Source organism: Polypterus senegalus, chromosome 15 (assembly GCF_016835505.1).
Source record: "Polypterus senegalus isolate Bchr_013 chromosome 15, ASM1683550v1, whole genome shotgun sequence".
NCBI lineage: Eukaryota > Metazoa > Chordata > Cladistia > Polypteriformes > Polypteridae > Polypterus > Polypterus senegalus.
In genome coordinates, this window is record NC_053168.1 from 5413308 (window position 1) to 5432268 (window position 18961).

The 18961-nt window shown below is 44.7% G+C and overlaps 1 protein-coding gene and 1 long non-coding RNA gene across 3 annotated transcripts in view; both read left to right on the forward strand.

The window, feature by feature from the left end:
- cmtm6 (CKLF-like MARVEL transmembrane domain containing 6) overlaps positions 1–18961 on the forward strand; it is a 65706-nt gene that overhangs the window by 14878 nt on the left and 31867 nt on the right. The gene's annotated exons all lie outside the window — the stretch shown is intronic.
- LOC120515542 lies at positions 1397–4892 on the forward strand. The gene is made up of 2 exons (XR_005630664.1): positions 1397–3031; positions 3388–4892. It is a non-coding gene; the product is annotated as an uncharacterized LOC120515542 (long non-coding RNA).

Sequence of the window (18961 nt, forward strand, 5' to 3'; positions counted from 1 at the left end):
ATACCGTGGCTGTCCGTTTGTTTGTCCAGGATTTTAAATTACCTGTGGCTCGCAAACCGATTGACCTGAAATTTGGTACACATGTACTACGTGACGTCTTCTGTCATGGTGATGATTGACCTCCAAGATTATTCCTCTTTTTGTTTTATTGTAGAATCAACTCTTGGCAGCAGCTAAGAGGGTGGTCATATGGCACATGTGTACGGGCGCCGTTCTTATTCCCTACCACCTTCGTCGGCTCTTCCCCTACTTCTTCATATCTTAAATCTTTCTTGAGGCGTATTGAAGACTTAAGTGCCAGCTTAAGTGAAACATTAAGAAAAATCGTACTAACACACATCGTACTAATCGTGCAACACAGACACGGTCTTAATCAGTTTTAACACAAAAAGATGCCGACGACAGAAGAAAAAAAGCGGGCCATGTGGAAGCCAGCCCCGGACACAGACAGACAGACACCTGAATGTCTACAAAAAGTACATGTTAATTTATGCACAGCACATGGTGCCCCTGCACCACACACCCTCTTCAAGGGTCCTCCAACGGTCCTTCACCACCTCCATTCCTCTCCACCGAGCTCTGTCCTCTTCTACCCCCGACTACATCTGTCGACTAGAGAGAGGCGGCCCCTATTATTCTCACCCGGACGTTCTCCAGGTGCTCCCTGATTGACTTCCTGGTGTGGCAGAAGTGCCGCATGAGCACCCAGAAGCCCTCTGGGTGTCCCCGGTGTTCCTTACACCAACACCTCCGAGTGTGATGGAAGTGCTGATGTCCGAGGCCGCACAATTGTCCGGGCACCCCCTGGCGGTAGCCATGGGCCCAGATAGGGTTGAGCTTCTATACCAGGTGGGGTGGCTGCCCTCTCGTGGTCCTGGGAAGGCACAGTCCCTCTCCAGGTCCGTCCAGGCATTGCGACTGGGCACAACCCCCAGCCGACCACCGCAGCCGCTAGGGTGGAGAAAAGAAGAGCTGCTCAGGAAGTGGCAAGCGCTTCAACTTCTGAGCAAATGAATGGTAAATGTACAGAGTGTAAAAGGAACAGACTCGACACACGTAAAAAAAAGGTTTGGGGCAGCCACCCGTATAATATTCCTAGCTGCAAAGGATTCTTTTAGTTTCAACAGAGTTGTTGATAGTACAGAGTCCAAGACAGAACTGATGAAGGTTGGAAAAGATGGCGGTTTTAAGTGGTCAGACAGGAAGTGATGTAGGGCCACCGGAAGTCATATTGGGTGACTAGAAGTGATGTTTTCCTGGCATCAGCCTGGGTGCCAGAACAGGAAGTCACGTTCTTCTGGGCGCCTGAACCGGATGTGACGTTCTTGGTTCAGACAGGTTTTCCCGCGGCTGGTCTGAAGAGGTAACAGGAGAAAGTTTAGTGCACCCCGCCCTCCCCTGGCCTGGCGTGGAATTACCTTTACTTGGTCCACACAACGTCCCCCGACTTGCACGCGTGTGACAAGAGAAAGAGGAGGAAAACTACTCGTTCCAGCAGTGCACCGTTACTGGTAATACAATAAACGCATACATTTGATTTGAGTCTGTCACACCCGGTATTAATTTATGGTACTTGTAAAAGTTAGCTGCTCTTTTATTCTCTCATTTACGTTCTCGTGGTACAACGAACTTGCCGCTCCCTCTCCGAGTTGATCTCCATTCTTTTCACAAGAGCAGCTCTGTGGTCAATGCCTGCTCAGAACTATTTGTTGTAGCGGCAATCAAAGATACGACACCCCGTGACTGCCATCAGACTCGCACACACACACACACCTGCAAGGATTTGATGTCATGTCAACGAGCATAACAGTCCTTCCTAGCAAAGAGGGTCCACCTGTTCACGTAAAGGTGAGCAATTTGTCGACGTTTACAGCGGATTATCCCCCTCGACCTCCTTATGTCAACAAAAGTCGCCGATTAACTGGGGAAATGGCCACCCCTCCCCCGTCCACTGACGCCGGTCCCTCACGTTCGTTTTAGATCTCAATCTCCAGATCGCTTGCTCCAAAATCGGAGTCCGACATGTCAGAGTAATAATAAAGTTCTAGATGAGGGTGGTCTTTGGGACAAAAAACAATCTGAAGACCCCCCCACCATCAGTTTTGCTGAGTTTTAATGAACTTGCAGCGGCGTCCGCTGACTCTTAAGAATGGCCCAGTGCAGAGGATGTGGACCCACCTGTGCTTGCTGCCCCACTGGCTTTTGTAAGAAGACCCTGGTGATGCCACCTCTTAGGCGTGTCGCTGGCATATTAATCTTTTGTTTTGAGAAAATACCCTCCGATAGACTAACATGTTTTAGTGAAAACTTGAAGCCATGCCCACCATTGCTGAGGCATTTCACGCAGAAGTTGTCAAGCTGTGGCGTTGGCTTCATTTCGACGTTGTGTCTTGTCATCTGTGTCACTAGCACAACGTCGTTGTTGTGCGGTGGTCTTCTGTAGTGAGAAGTGATGGGAGACTGAAACGTAAAGGAGTTAAAATCTTAAATAATGGATTGATGCCTCAGAATATGAAGAGATGGACGAAAGGATGACAAAACTGGTAGATGAAAGGTTCATGAAGTGAAGGAAAGGATGGGTGGAGTGTTCAAAAATGAATGAGTAAAGGGATGAATGAGAACTCCAGGATGGTTCAGAAAACTGGTAGATGGAAAGTTCAGGAGATGAATGAGTAAGGAGATGGAAGAAAACTCCAGAATGGTCCAGAAAACTGGATGGATGGATAGAGGCAATGAGGTTCAGAATATGACTGAATAGAAGGTAAAAAACAATAAATAAATGAGTAGAAAAAACTACCGGAGGATGGATAATTCAGAAAACTGATGGAATTGAGATTGAAACATGGAGGAATTAAACTCTTAAATAATGGATGGATGGCTCAGAATATGGATGAAAGGATGACAAAACTGGTAAATGGAAAGTTCAGGAGATGAAGGAATGGATGGGTGGACTTTTCGGAAAATGAATGAGTAAGGAGATGGATGAAAACTCCAGAATGGTCCAGAAAACTGGATGGATGGAGGCTATGAGGTTCAGAATATGGCTGAATAGAAGGTAAAAAACAATAAATGAATGAGGAGATGGATGGTGGATTTGTAAAAGTGATGGATGGGAGACTGAAACGTAAAGGAGTTAAAATCTTAAATAATGGATTGATGGCTCAGAATATGAAGAGATGGGTGAAAGGATGACAAAACTGGTAGATGAAAGGTTCATGAAGTGAAGGATTGGATGGGTGGAGTGTTCAAAAATGAAAGAGTAAATGGATTGATGAAAACTCCAGGATGGTTCAGAAAACTGGTAGATGGAAAGTTCAGGAGATGAATGAAAACTCCAGAATGGTCCAGAAAAATGGATGGATGGATGGATGGATGGGAGGCTATAAGGTTCAGAATATGGCTGAATAGAAGGTAAAAAACAATAAATGAATGAGTAGATGGATGGGCGAACAGTTTACAAAACTAACCAAGGATGGATAATTCAGAAAACTGATGGAATTGAGATTGAAACATGGAGGAATTAAACTCTTAAATAATGGATGGATGGCTCAGAATATGGATGAAAGGATGACAAAACTGGTAGATGGAACGTTCAGCAGATGAAGGAATGGATGGGTGGACTTTTCAGAAATGAATGAATAAGGGAATGGATGAAAACACTGGAATGGTTCAGAAACTTCACAACTTCAGAAGTGGTTTAAAACTGATGGACGGGGTATTGAAACATAAGTTGATTCAAGTTTTAAATGATGGATGGATGGGGTTCAGCACATGGATGGATTAACGATTAATGATTAATTAATTAATCAGAAACTGGGAGATGGAAAGTTGGTGAACTTTTCAGAAAATGAAAACTGGACGGATGGATGGCTGGCTATAAGGTTCACAAAATGGATGTATGGAAGGTAAGAAATAAATGGATGCCAAGTTTGGAAAATGAATGGATGAGTGGAAGGAAAAAAAGATTAAAAAAAAAAATGGATGAATTGAAGGCTCCAAAATGGAAGGATGGCTGGATGGTTTAGAAAAAGGATCAGCAGGTCGAAGGTTGAAAGGTTTTTGAAAGCTAAGGAGGAGGAGAAGACAGATGGGCTGCTGAGAATGAGGATGAACAGATGGAGGGATGGAAGGTTCAGATAAGCCAGGAAGGGCCGGATGGAGGAATGGTTCAGAAAAGTGACAGAAGGAAGAATGGATGGATAACGGGTAGAGGCAAACTACACGTAAACGTCTAATAAACTGATTTACATGTTAAAAGTGTTTGTTTAGTGGCAGCCATCTTGTGGAGTACGAGATTCAGAAATGGGGGGTGAATGGAAGGTAAAAAAAAAAGAACTGGCAAGACTTAGAAAGTGAGTGGCCGGTTGATTGGTTGGTTCATGAAATCAATGAGTTAGATGGATGGATGGATAGTTACAAGGCTAAAAAAAGGATGGATTGGGTGAATATCACAGTCGGAAAATGAGCGAATGGACGTGTTAAAAAGTGTGGGACTCGTGGAGGATTCAGAGAATGGACAGATGGCTAAACGGCAAACTGCTAAAGAGCCAGCCTAACAAAAAAATGGATGGATGGATGAATGAGTGGTTCAGAAAAGCGATGGAGCGATGGATGACAGGTCTGGTAGGCGTACTCCTGGAGAGGCAATGTCTATAAACAGAAATCGTGGAGCCACGTTGACCGTTGAAGTGTTCATTTCATGGCAATTTTCCTGAAGTTTAAGGGTCAGAATGGGGGGGTGCGAATGGAAGGAACCAAATAAATGGCAAGGTTTAAAAAGTGAGAGAATGGTTGGTTGGCTTATAAACTCAACGAGTAGATGGATGGATGGTGAGAGAGGCAACTAGAGTAGTCAGAAAATGAGCAAACGGACGTGTTTTCAAAAAAAAAAATGGATGGTGGGACTCGTGGATGGATGGAAAGAATCAAAGAGCCGGTCGGGCACAGATAAACTCCGGGGACGCCACAAGCCTGAAACCTGACACCGGACCCCAAGACGAGGCTGCGGATGCTTACGGTGGGCCGACTTGTTGGTGGGTTTCCCCCGGACTCCCGTGGTGCCGTTAACAGTAAAGTGTGACGCATTCTGATGGTTCCTCCTCCTCCTCCTCTTTCTGTTTCGGTGTCATTTAACAAATGAGTGTCAACAAACACGACCGCCGCTCTCACTTCCCTTTACCGCTGACTCATTCCTTGGTGTTTTTGTTGATGAGAAACCTGCTCAGGGGGCGAAGCTGTGGCCCGGTGGACACTCGGACCGGAAGCAACGTGAAAATGGAAAGAATCCTCCCTTTAGGGTTTGGGCTTTGTGCTACCAGCCGAAAAACAAACGTTTTATTTTGATTTTTTTTGTGTGAAACGATTGCTTTGGGTGCTTTTCAGCAAACTTTGTGTTTTTGGGGAAAAGATATTCAGCCTTTGAAGAGTTAATGGCGAGTCACGTGGCTGGCACAGTCGTTAGTAGTGTTGCTTTATAATGCCAGTGTCTGGGGGTTCAAATCCCAGTGTGGACCCTGCCCAGCTTTACCCATCAACCCGTTTTCATAACCCTTCCTTAACTTTAGAGTCCCTCGTGACTTAAGTTTGCATCCATTTTGCTTTAATGGCGAGTCATGTGACTGGCACAGCGCCTAGCAGTGTCTGGGGTTCAAATGCCAGGTTGGACACACAGACCATGTGGAGTTTACCCATCGATCCATTTTCATAACCCCCTTAACTTAAGATCCACTCTGAACTTCAGTTGTACCCGTGTGTTTTAATGAGAACTTAGTTGTTAGTTGTGTGGTGTCAGAATATCAGAGTCTGGGGTTCAAATCCTAGTTTGGGCACACGGCCTGCATTGGCATTTAACCATCAAAGTGTTTCCAGAACAGAGACAGGATTTAGTTGTATTTGTTCTAATTGATTGGATACTAACTCTTATGGTTCAGCAGTTAGTGGTGTTGTCTCACAATTACAGTGTCTGGGGGTTCAAATGCCAGGTCGGGCACCTGGCCCACATGGAGTTTAGCCATCATTCCGTTTTCATTACCCCTCTTAAGTTTAGAGCCACTCTGAACTTCAGTTGTAACTTGTAAACCATTGTGTTTTAATAAGAAGTTACGGTCGTTAGTAGTGTGGCTTCAGAATTCCAGACTCTGGAGTTCAAATCCCAGGATGGGCACGGCCTGCATGGCGTTCACCCATCAAAATGTTTTCGTTACCCCCTTTAACTGTAGGACCTGCATAGACTTTAACCATCTAAGCATTTTCAGAACCCTCTGAGCTATAGAGACAGGATTGAGTTGTATTCATTCTGTTTTAATGGCGAGTCACGTGGCTGGCACAGTCATTAGTAGTTTTGCTTTATAATGCCAGTGTCTGGGGGTTCAAATCCCAGTGTGGACCCTGCCCGACTTTACCCATCAACCCGTTTTCATAACCCTTCCTTAACTTTAGAGTCCCTCTTGACTTAAGTTTGTATCCATTTTGTTTTAATGGTGAGTCATATGACTGGCATAGCGCCTAGTAGTGTTTGGGCTTCAAATGCCAGGTTGGACACACGGACCACATGGAGTTTACCCATCAACCAGTTTTCATAACCCCCTTAACTTTAGAGCCACTCTGAACTTCAGTGTATTTTAATAAGAACTTACTCAGATGTTATTAGTGTGGTTTCAGAATTCCGGAGTCTGGGGTTCAAATCCCAGTTTGGACACACGGCCCGCGTTAGAGTTTGACCATCAAAGTGCTTCCAGAAACCTCTGAGCTGTAGAGACAGCATTTAGTTGTATTTGTTCTAATTTACTGGATACTAACTCTTATGGTTCAGCATTTTGTGGTGTTGTCTCACAATTCCAATGTCTGGGGTTCAAATGCCAGGTTGGGCACTCGACCCACACGGAGTTTAGCCATCATTCCGTTTTCATTACCCCTCTTAAGTTTAGAGCCACTCTGAACTTCAGTTGTAACTTGTAAACCATTGTGTTTTAATAAGAAGTTATTCTGATGTTACAGTCGTTCGGAATTCTGAAGCCACACTACTGAGTCTGGAGTTCAAATCCCAGGATGGGCATGGCCTGCATGGCGTTTACCCATCAAACTGTTTTCCTTACCCTCTTTAACTGTAGGACATGCATGGAGTTTAACCATCTAAGCATTTTCAGAACCCTCTGAGCAGTAGAGACGGGATTGAGTTGTATTCATTCTGTTTTAATGGCCAGTCACGTGGCTGGCACATTCGTTAGTAGTGGCATTTTATAAATCTAGAGTCTGGAGTTCAAATCCCAGGGTGGGCACGGCCTGCATGGCGTTTACCCATCAAACTATTTTCGTTACCCCATTTCACTGTTGACCCATTCTCAACTTAAGTTGCATCCGTGGTGTTTTATTGGATACACACCCTAGTGGTTCAGCGCTTGGTGGTGTTATCTCACAATTCCAAAGTCTGGGGTTCAAATGCCAGGTTGGACACATGGCCCACGTGGAGTTTCACCATCAAACCGTTTTTGTGAACCCTTTAAATGTGGACCCTCACTTCAGTCGAGGCCATTCTGCTTTACTGCAGTGCTACTGGGTACTTCAGTGGTTCATTACTGCTGTTTTACAATCCTGGGGGTCTGGGGTTCAAATCCCAGGGCGGGCACTGGCCCACTTTCCCCATCACTTCATTTTATTAACAACACCCCTGTCACTTTTAGAGCCATTTTCAACGGTGGCCAGATCTGCTGTTTTTTTTTTAACTCTTTTTGAGGGCCGAATATTTCTTTGGGGGGAAAAAGTCATTTTTGTGAAAGCACCCAAAGCAAAGGTTTCACACAGAAATCGTCTGTCGCTGCGCGCCATGTGGCTGCTGTTGGGTGTCTCTCTTGGGGTGACACTGGGGTGGGCGGTGGTGGCAGTTTGCAGTGCGACACAATCTGGTTTGTGCCTCTTGTCATCGTAAGTGGCGGACCTCCCATGGATTCATTACTATAGGGACAAATGTGCTCAGCCCCTCGATCAGCTGATGCCAGTACCGCACTTTGTTTTCGATCTCCATCTCCAGATCACTTGCATCAAAACGGGAGTCCAACCAGTCCGAGTCCGATTCAGCGGTATGTAGTAGGTCAGCCCGGACACAGAATGTCCCGTAATCGCACACGTTTATTTACAAAGTCCAGCACTCAACACGGTGCCCATGAACCAAACCCGTCGTTCAATTTGGATCTCCCGACACTTTAATATGTACTCCAGGTGCTCTGTGACGGTCTTCCCATGGCACTTCCTGGTGTGGCGGAAGTGCCGCATGAGCACTTCCGGGTGTCCCTGGAATTCCTTCCGGCAGCACTTCCGGACATCCAGGGCTCCACAATCCTCCGGGTGCCCCCCTGTGGTGGCCACGGGCCCCAGTAGGGTTGAGCTTCCATGCTCGGTTCCCATGGCCCCCATACCAACCAGGGCGGCTGCCTTCTCCTGGTCCTTCCAGGCGTCCCGGCCATCCTCCACAGGTAACACTCCAAATGTCATCCACGGAGTATTTTGCTTTGTGCGTTCGCCTTGGTCTCTTTCCAGATGTCAGCGGTCAAATCGGCGAACTTTCCTTCTGGCAAAGAGAGTCGAACTAAAACGTGATGGCGAGTTTTGTCGCAGTTTGCAGCCGATTGGCATCCTCTACCCTTGAATTTCGACTAAAGTCGACACTCGCCCTGAAAGAGTTAACGGTTGACTCACTTGTTCTGCAGTCAGGGGTTCACATCCCAGTCCGACTTTACCTATCAGTCCATTTTCTTGACCAATAACCCCCTTAACTTTAAAGCCACTCTTCACTTAAATTGTACCCATTCTGTTTTTTTGGGCAGTTCTGCGGCTGGCACAGCAATTTGAAGTGTTGCTTTATAATTGCAAGTTCAAATATAAGGGTGGGCACGGCCCGCATGGGGATGAGAGCCATCAAACTTCTTTCAGGACCCTCGTAACTGTGGGGTCATCGCTGCCATTAATTGTATCTGTTCCGTTTCAATGGTGGTCACTTAGAAGGCACAGTGGTTGGCACAGCTCCACAGTCCTCATTTTAAAAGCCTGGTCCGGTGGTCCTCTGTGTAGGGTCTTCATGTCACACACACCCCCACCTCCCCATCCTAAGTGTCTGTGTGTTCAGTTAACTGGTGACATTTCTGTGAGTGTGTCGCGAGACGGATGGGCATTCCACTTTGTTCCCAGTGTTGCCCGGATAGGCACACCCACTCTGAATTGGATTAAGCAGGTTTGTTGATGGATGGATTCTCATATCCTGTTTATCTTGTGTGTATACACTGGTGGTCCCATTCAGGGTTGATGTCTGCCCACATGAGCTCTTCTGACCCCCAGTGACCCTGAATGAACATAAACACAAAATGGCCGGCTGGGCGTCCGTGAGCACCCTGGTGGTTGGTGCTTGTGATTGTTTTCTTGGTGTCTCGGCTCCACCATGTTCTTTCAGGTGCCAGCCGGGCAGGGCAGGTGCTGCGGCACTCGCTTAGCTCTCTTTTTGTGCCCTGCTGTGGGTGCGGCAGGATGTGCTTTGTTTATCTTTGAAATTCTTTCTCTAAACTTGGAGCCAAGTGCGCCCTAATCTGTCAGAATTTGTGATCTGAAATGCCTGCCAAATCACCATTGATTTGAGCGAGCTCCCCTGGCAGGCGGGCAATAGCTGACCCCTTAGGTGTCCTGACTGGACTGCCTGACTGGAGTATGGGGGACAGAGCCGCCACCTGGCATATGGGGGACAGAACTGCCACTACTCCTGGCATAAGGAGTTGCCTCTGCCACCACCACCTGACATATGGGGGACAGAACTGCCACTACTCCTGGCATAAGGAATTGCCTCTGCCACCACCACCTGGCATATGGGGGACAGAACTGGCACTTCCACCTAGCATAGTGGGGACAGAACCGCCATTACCACCTGGCATATGAAACTGCTGCAACCGCCACCTGACATATGGGGGACAGAACTGCCACTTCCACTTGGCATATGGAACTGCCACCTGGCTTATGGGGGACAGAACCACCACCTGGCATATGGGGGAAAGAACCGCCATTACCACCTGGCGTATGGAGTTGCCATTGCCACCTGGCGTATGGGGGACAGAACTGCTCCCAATTTCTGGCTGGTCCATCCATTATTTTGTTAAATAACTTATTTTTGTCTGCCCTTTGGCCCCAGCCTTCCATCCTCCTTCCCAGCCAGGATGCCAGTTTTCCTCCTACCCATATTCTGTACAGACAGGCTGGCTAATAAAGCTTAACACTATGGAGGCCAATGTTTTGTATCTTTGGGGTGTGGGAGAAAAACAGAAGGACCTACAAAGAACACGGGGAGAACATGCAAAGCCCACAGAGACCTCCGGTTAACCGTACACGAGTGGCACCGTGCCACCCTTCATAGATCTAAAGATGCATGACTGATGGAGAGCCGTCACGGGGACGACTTCTGTGAAGCGAGTTCTCCAGAAAGGAGAAGTGTCAGTCAGCCTTAACCGCTTCCTGCCCAGCGGCCATTGAGGAACTTCACACTCGAGTCACAGACCGATTAGATGAGGAGCGTTCCACCGCTCTGCGTTTATTTTTGGGAATCGTCTTCTCCTTTTGTGCTCTTTAGTTCTTTTCGTGTGAATTGACCGCAGCACAGAAAAATGCAGGAGACGCAGGACTAAATTTAGCCAGTGAATGTCGCTGAGCCGTTTCAAGTACGGAGTGCTGGGTAGTTAGTTGTGCTGCCACTTTGATGCTGGCACTTCGAGCCGGACCTCCTTTGGTGTTTCCACTTTTTTCTAAGGGGGCTGTGATGGGCGGGCACCCTCATCCAGGCAGGGGTCCTAGTGTGGGAGAAAAAAAAAAACAGAAAATATTCAGGAAACAGAAGAAAAAGACCTTCAGGGCTGGGGGAGCTGATCTTACCCACCTGTCCACCTCCCTCGTCATCTCTTTTTCTGGGGTCTTCACCCTCATCCAGGCAGGGACTCGGGACAGAACTGTCCTAATGTGGGGGATAGAAAATATTTTACAGAAACAGAAGAAGTGCTTGGTCAGCTCATTGGGTGGGCCGACTTACCCACCTGTCCACTTCCCTCGTCATCTCCGTTTTCTGGGTCCCTTCAACCTAACTGTCCTTCTGACTCAAATCTCAAAGAATCTCGTCACTGAGGTGGCTTCAAAACTCCCATGGGGTTACCCCCATGTTTAGATTTAGGGGGGCATCCCTGTATTAACTCCCAGGCTTGAACTCCTGCTGGAACCCTGAACCCTGACACGTCTCTGAATTATGACCCCAGGATAAGAGTTTGTCCCTTCCCAGACAAGGACATTAGAGGTTGTTAATAAGCGTCCCACTCCCAGCCAGGAGCAGACGTTTGAATGACGTCACAATTTAATGGCACTCCAGCCACAGATTGGCACTCAAGATGTTGTGTTTGTAGTTTCTTTATAAGTTATTGTGATGCAAATGCTAAGGCTTCACCACAAAGTTGATAATAATAATGATAATTGCCCCCTCGAGGTTGGAGCCCACCCAGGTTTGCCGTCTGTCTGCCAGTAGGGATTTTCTCTCTTGTGCTCGCTCTTTGAAGGTTGTTTTCTGTGCGACAGATCTGTGCCAGTTCTTAAAGGGTGCCCTTGATCCTGGCACACCTTACAAAGTTAACACTAGTGAGCCAAAAGCAAACACGACAAGAATGAACATCACTCTGCGCCATCGACCCTGCAGACTGAAAGACAGATTGAGATGAAATTGTTCAGACGTTTCTCCGTTTGATTGCTCGCTGAGCAGAGTAATGAGTTGGGCGCTAATGGAAGTGCCACGCTGGGGGCCGCGTCCTTTTTTTTTTTTTTTGTAAATGCTTGTCCCTTAATCTTCATTTAAGAGTCAATAATGAAAAACAAGCTAGAAAGTTCAAACCTGACGTGTACAGCGGCGCCTTTCAAAACCCTGCAGACTGGTTTTTGGTTTTGTTTTTTTCCCCCATCTTGTTGTGCTGCAGCCTTGTGCTCAAGTCCTTTCTATTGTCCCCCCCAACCAACACCCCCCCCCCAATCAAGCACCACTTAACACCCCAGAAGGACAAAAGAAAAATGGGATTTTAGAAATCTGTTCAAATGTAATAAACACAAAAAACTGGAATGTCCTATTGACACAAGGATGTGGACTCCAAACAAGGTGTAGAAACATCAACAGAATAGGACACATCTTAGCGAAATGTCAAGTGTCCTAACAAAGGATTTGAATACTTAATGGGACCGTTCAGTTTGATGGGTCTGCCTGTGGTTCTACCTGGTTGCTATGTCTCTGCCATTTTAACAGATGGTCCCTCACAGACATTAACACTGCTTTTACAAATCCCATACCAAATGGCATATAACAGAAATATATGCACTGCATTTGCCATTCCAACAGATGGTGCATCACAAACTAACACTGCTTTTAGAAATCCCATACCAAACGTTATATAACTGAGATCTATGCATTGCATTTTTTATTCCAACAGATGGCACATCACAAACATTAACTCTGCTTTTACAAATTTGCCATTTAGTATGAGACTAACGGAGACACAATGTATACATCGCATTTGTCATTCCAGCAAATGGTGCATCACAAACATTAACACTTCTTTTATGAATCCATTACCAACAGGCTTATAACAGAGATGCATTGCATTTGTCATTCCAACAGATGGTACATCACAAACATTAACACAGTTTTTTTACACATCCCATACAAAATGGCATATAACAGAGACCTCAGTTTTGCCTTTGTCGTTCCAACAGATGGCATATTAAAAACATTTGTAGTAATAAAATGTATTGCATTTGTCATTCCAACAGATGGTGCATCACAAACATTATCACTGTTTTTACAAATCACATAACAGATGGCATAAAAAAGAACCATATACATTACATTTTTCGTAAGAGATGGCACATCATAAACATTTGTAGTAATGAAATGCACTGCATTTGCCATTCCAACAGATGGTGCACCACAAACTAACACTGCTTTTAGAAATCCCATACCAAGTGTTATATACCTGAGATATATGCATTGCATTTGTCATTCCAACAGATGGTGCATCACAAACATTAACACTGCTTTCATGAATTTGCCATTTGGTATGGGATAAAGGAGACATACTGTATACATTGCATTTATCATTCCAACATATGGTGCGCCACAAATATTAACACAGTTTTTTTTTTTTTTTTTACAAATCCCATACCAAATGGCATATAACAGAGACCGATGCATTTCATGGTGCCCTGCAATTGTTAACTCTGATTACTTCCATTTCAACCTGTCTTAGATGCGTAACACAGCTAGTTTTAATAAATGAGCATAGATTTCTACAAATCCTCTTTTTACTTTGTCATTCGAAGTCATTGAGTGTTGCTTGATGAGGGAAAAAAATAATAATTTAATGATTTTGCACAAGACTTTAAAGTAACAAAATGTGAAAAGTGAAGGGGTCTGAAGACGTTCTGAAGGTGGTGTAAATGTGCTCAAGCTGCCCCTCATTGTTATGATGGCCCCTGCTAGAAGGTCAGGTGCAGTGGGTGTCATTGATTGTTGTAGTGCCCACATCCCTCCCAACATCACAGGCAGCTGCAGTGGACTTTGATCAGATGGCAGGGGCGTAAGAAGCCAACACAGATGATCAAAAAAGAATAGAAGAGGTTAGTAAAAATTGCAGATCTTTTCAGTATATGATATTGCAATGCATGTTTTATTCTATCAGAACATACCAAGTGTGGCAGACAAGAGGAGACCATTCAGTCCATTTGTCACCCGTTTGTTTAGCTAAGAGCAACGCTGTCTGAATATCTCATCCTCATCCAGGTTTTGAAGACCTGGATGAGGTCACCACGCAGTCCCCTCATGGTTTAATTCAACGAGTCTGTCACAGTAGGACATGTCCTTCAGTCCCATGATGCATTTGGCTGCTCTCCTCTGCACACCTTCAAGTGCTGCTTCTGCTGTGTCTTTCTTGTAGTGTGGTTACCAGAACTGCGCACAGGACTCCCGATGTGGTCCTGCCAGTTCGCTTTATAGTCTGATCATCCCGTCCCTTAATTTGTATTCAACAGTTTTAACGATATAAGATCATGAGAAGCGGAAGTGACGTCACTATTCCTGGGCGTTCTCCTGCACCCTAAAGGAAATGAAAACTGTGTTAGTGATGGTGTCACACTCATTGCCTTCCCCGTATTTGCAGACACACCTTACGGTCGACTGTGAGACAATACAGTTAAATCCTATTTTTAAAGACACGTCAACCAGCGTAGCGATGCTAAGATGAGTGAAATTGGCTCCCATCTTCTTTCTGACATCGCCTGCTTTGATGGATCTCGGGTTTTTACTTTTTTCTTATACAAAATATAGGTAGGGTGACCAGATGGGTTCGGCTATAAAGGAGGACAAAAATTACCAAATATATTTTCCAACTCCAATCAACCGCTAACCGCTGTCTGTTACCGCGTCGGGCGGAAATAGAATATAAAACGGTGTTTCCGCTACTTGATGTTATAATTATTGATAACGTAACGTAATGTCACACGGTGACGCGGATGAATGGAGAATGGCCGAAGGCTGCTCATTCTCGGTATATATCATATGTAAGTAGTCAAAAACGTTCAACTCTGTTCGTGATTCTGTGAAAGGAGGACATTTTAATTTTGGAATGCCTGGAGGACGGAGGAAACCATGTTAAACAAGACCTTTTGGGTCACCCTAAATAAAGGGAAAGCACTGAAATCGCCCAAAAATTCGATTTCGAGATCTCGACGTTTTAGACCTGCCAGTCCGAAAATACCATTTGTGGAATTTATGTCTGTGTGTGTGTAAACAGGAGTACTCGAGTACGACTTCACTTAGGTCAACCAAATTTTGCCTACAAGTAGGTACAAAACGTACATTTCTATCAACTTTTAAACTATGTCCGCTAACCGGAAGTGGTGCTTTACCTGCAACTTTTCCCCTAAAAAATTAATAAAATGTGATAATTTCACATCATATTATGGTAAAGCATCACGTTCTAAGCATGTTTTGGTTCTTTACATTTTTTTTCGAAAAGCGACCGGTTTTCGAGCTAATCGTCATTTTCCGTTTGACGTTCAAATGGCAATGCATACACATTTGAGAACGTTACAAGCCTTACTAAAGTCTCTTGCAACTTTTGATCAACTTCCACAGAGGGAAAGTGGTAATTTACCTAAATTGTTCGCCAAAATAAAATTATCAAGGCAAATGTTTTTTTTTTATTTGTTTATGTGTATTTATTTGCATAGTCCGATTTATTCAACTTTACTTTTAGAATAATTGTTCAGTATATTATTAATTTGATTTGATTTGTTGCTGGTGCTACATTAACGCACATAATATAAAAATATAATCCTTGTCTTGCGGTTTACTCCACAAATATCCATCCCCATATCTGAGTATACGAGAAAGTCAAGGGAGACCACCCCTGATTTTTTTTCCTTCAACAAGCGGATACTTGTATCCGGATCTGTATACTTGTTTATGGTTGAGATGACAATAAAGTTCACTTTGACTTTGGATGATGCGTCGGAATTTGCGGTGAACAGCAGGAATCTGTGGATCCTTCTGTTAAGGGATGTTACCTAGCGGACTGGCGCGGCACATGATGATGTCATCAGGGTGCGACAGCAGCGGCTTGCTTTAGTGTGTATTCTTACAGCAGTTTACAACACGACCAGCTTTGAACTGATTGCTCGACTACTGTCATTATTAACCTGAGAAACACCTTCTCGCCTATGGAGGAATATTTCGGACAAAATGAAATAAATAAATAAATGCGTAAATAAATAAAAGTACTGTGAAATGTGAGCATAAATAAATAAATGTGTCATGAAATGAGAGCCTTAATAAATAAATATGTCATGAAATGAGAGCATAAATAAATAAATGTGTCACGAAATATGTTTTTCGTTGCTTATTTATTTATTTCATTTTGTCCGTAACATTCCTGCAAACCGTCATGAAATACGGCTTGAAATAAAACTGTCACTTTCACTCGTCAAAGTTGAGAGGGTGGGCTCTAACACGCCCTCTAGTTACTGATTGGTGAATCGATAGCACAAGAATGAATTAGAAAAATGCTTACTACTGCCGATGAAATGGATTCTGCCGAAGATATTACGTATTTCAGAGAGAGAATTGAAGATTTATCGGAAGAAATGACAATGTTGGCGGCTATTTTAGACTCCGATATAGATGAAACTATTTTTGAAATTATCAAAGAACAGGTGGAACGGACTCGACTACACTCCAGTTCAGGTGACTCAGTTCCCTGCTCTGGACGTCCATCCTTTGACATTCCAGCTGAGTCAATAGAACACCTTCTGTTATGCGGTTTAAAAGTACGACAGATTGCAGATCTATATGGTGTATCGGAAAAGACGATCACAAGGCGAATGAGCCAGTTTGATATACGGTAAGCTGCAACGGCTGTATTAGTTTAGGTACTTTGACATGGAATGCCCAAAGCAGCTCCAACTAATATTTATTGACTCAGCTGGAATGTCAAATTATTGTGTTCTAATTATTAGTTTTAATATAAGTACGCTACGAAAACCAGAACCAAGTAGGGTACAAGTGATTGGTGGGGATGTTTTCTGCGCAGAGCGAGAACGCATTCGGAATGATAATAAAACGAAATTTTAAATTGTAAATTAATTGTTTATCTTCCTAGAAATTATTATCGGTGTAATTTTTTTTATTTCTGTTATTGCCTCATACATTTCAACTGCTGTGTCTGATGCCGTCACAGGACAGTCTGAACATTATTTTTCAAGCATTTGTGCTTAAAAATCAGAGAATTTGACCTTTTTCAATCATGAGTGATATTTTTCCGAACCCTGCTGCATACACACGAATTGTACTGAGCCTTTTGGCCAATAATGCCGCCCCCAAAAATGTGCCGCCCCCTCCGCCCGCCCCTAGCCACGCCCCTGTTCTTCAGCTCTCTCCCGAGTGTGAAGCGGCTGGGATGGGAATCAGCACCAAATCTGAGACCATGGTCCTCAGCCGGAAAAGGGTGGAGTGCCCTCTCAGGGTTGGGGACGAGTTCCTGCCCCAAGAGGAGGAGTTCAAGTATCTCGGGGTCTTGTTCACGAGTGAGGGAGGACTGGAGCGTGAGATCAACAGGCGGATCGGTGTGGCGTCGGTCTGTCGGGGTGAAAAAAGAGCTGAGCCGTAAGGCAAAACTCTCAATTTACCAGTGGATCTACGCTCCTACCCTCACCTATGGTCATGAGCTATGGGTAGTGACCGAAAGAACGAGATCGCGAATACAAGCGGCTGAAATGAGTTTCCTCCGCAGGGTGTCTGGGCTTTCCTTTAAAGATGGGGTGAGAAGCTCCGTCATCCTGGAGTGGCTCATAGTTGATAGATAAATAAGAGCCGCTACTCCTCCGCATTGAGAGGAGACAGATGAGGTGGCTCGGGCATCTGATCAGGATGCCTCCTGGACGTCTCCCTGGTGAGGTGTTCTGGGCACGTTTAACCGGGAGGAGGCCCCGCCCCAGGGAAGACCCAGGACACGCTGGAGGGACTATGTCTCCTGGCTGGCCTGGGAACGCCTCGGGATTCCCCCGGAAGGACTAGAAGAAGTGGCCGGGGAGAGGGCGTCTGGGCATCTCTGCTCAAGCTGCTGCCCCCGCGACCCGATCTCGAATAAGTGGAAGAGGATGGATTGACGCACACACACGCATTCACATTCCGTAATCAAGTCCTTCCGTGTGGCCAGTGTCTCGACTTTCTGCCAGTCGCATGTCTCGGCTTGAAGCTTTAAGGCTTAACTGCATAGCAGACCGCAAGTGCCATGCAAGACGGTCACTTTTAATTAATGCCAATTGCGTTTTTCTTTACTTTTGCTTCAACTGACTAAAAAAAATTATAACCTTTTTTTATTATAGCCGATTTTATAATAACCGAGATAAAATACATACATTTCCTGTAATCAAATGCTATTGCCACAAAATAATTTTACTATATCCGATTTTTATTATATCCTTGAAGATGCTGTTTTAGTTCATCAGCTGAGTGCAGGGGAATAAAATATAATGCGCAGTTTCATACAAAATAGTGCGTGGCCGGGTCTTGTTCAAGCTTTTTGTATTTCTTTTTTCATTTTCATATACATCTTTTCAATAAGGCCTTTTCATGACTCACTTTTCCTTTTTCTTCCATTTTATTGAATTTATTTAAAACGAGATAACATTTCATACAAGCAAGTCAAACTTGACAAAACTAAATTCAATTCAGCCCTCGCCCATGAGAAAGAGAGGAAGACCAACAGCCTGTGTAAAATTTTTAAGAGTAGTAAACAAAGGAAAGGAGTCTTTCTCCTCAACATACCAGGGGCCTCATGTATAACGCCGTGCGTAGAACTCGCACTATAACATGGCGTAAGCTCAAAAGCCAAAATGTGCTTACGCACAGAGAAATCCAGATGCAGGAATCTGTGCGCACTCCAACTTTCCTTCCGCTACATAAATCCCGATCAGCGTGAAAGCTAACGCTCGTGCACGCGCATTATGTAACGCCCCAACTCCTCCCAGAATTACGCCTCTTTGAATATGCAAATGAATATAAATCGCCCTTAAGCTCAGCCTTCTGTGAAAAGACAATGGGAAAAGCACGGGGGAAAATATAAAAATTTCAGCGAATACCAAGTGGAGGCAAAGGAAAAACATACTATTTGTTCAAATAAACCGTGGTATAATCAACAAAAGGAAGTTGATCGAGTGACATAGCGTGTTGGAGAAACTTGAAAGCTCACATTCACAAAATCGCACAGTGCCGAAATAAAAAAGAAGTCACATATCAAAGTCGCCGTGAAAAGCCGAGTTGTAGCCCACTGTCTGAGTGTCATATGAAAGCTTATTAGGGTACAGAGAAAAAAGGCACACGGTGGGGAAAAAGCACGAAATGTCAACTTCAATC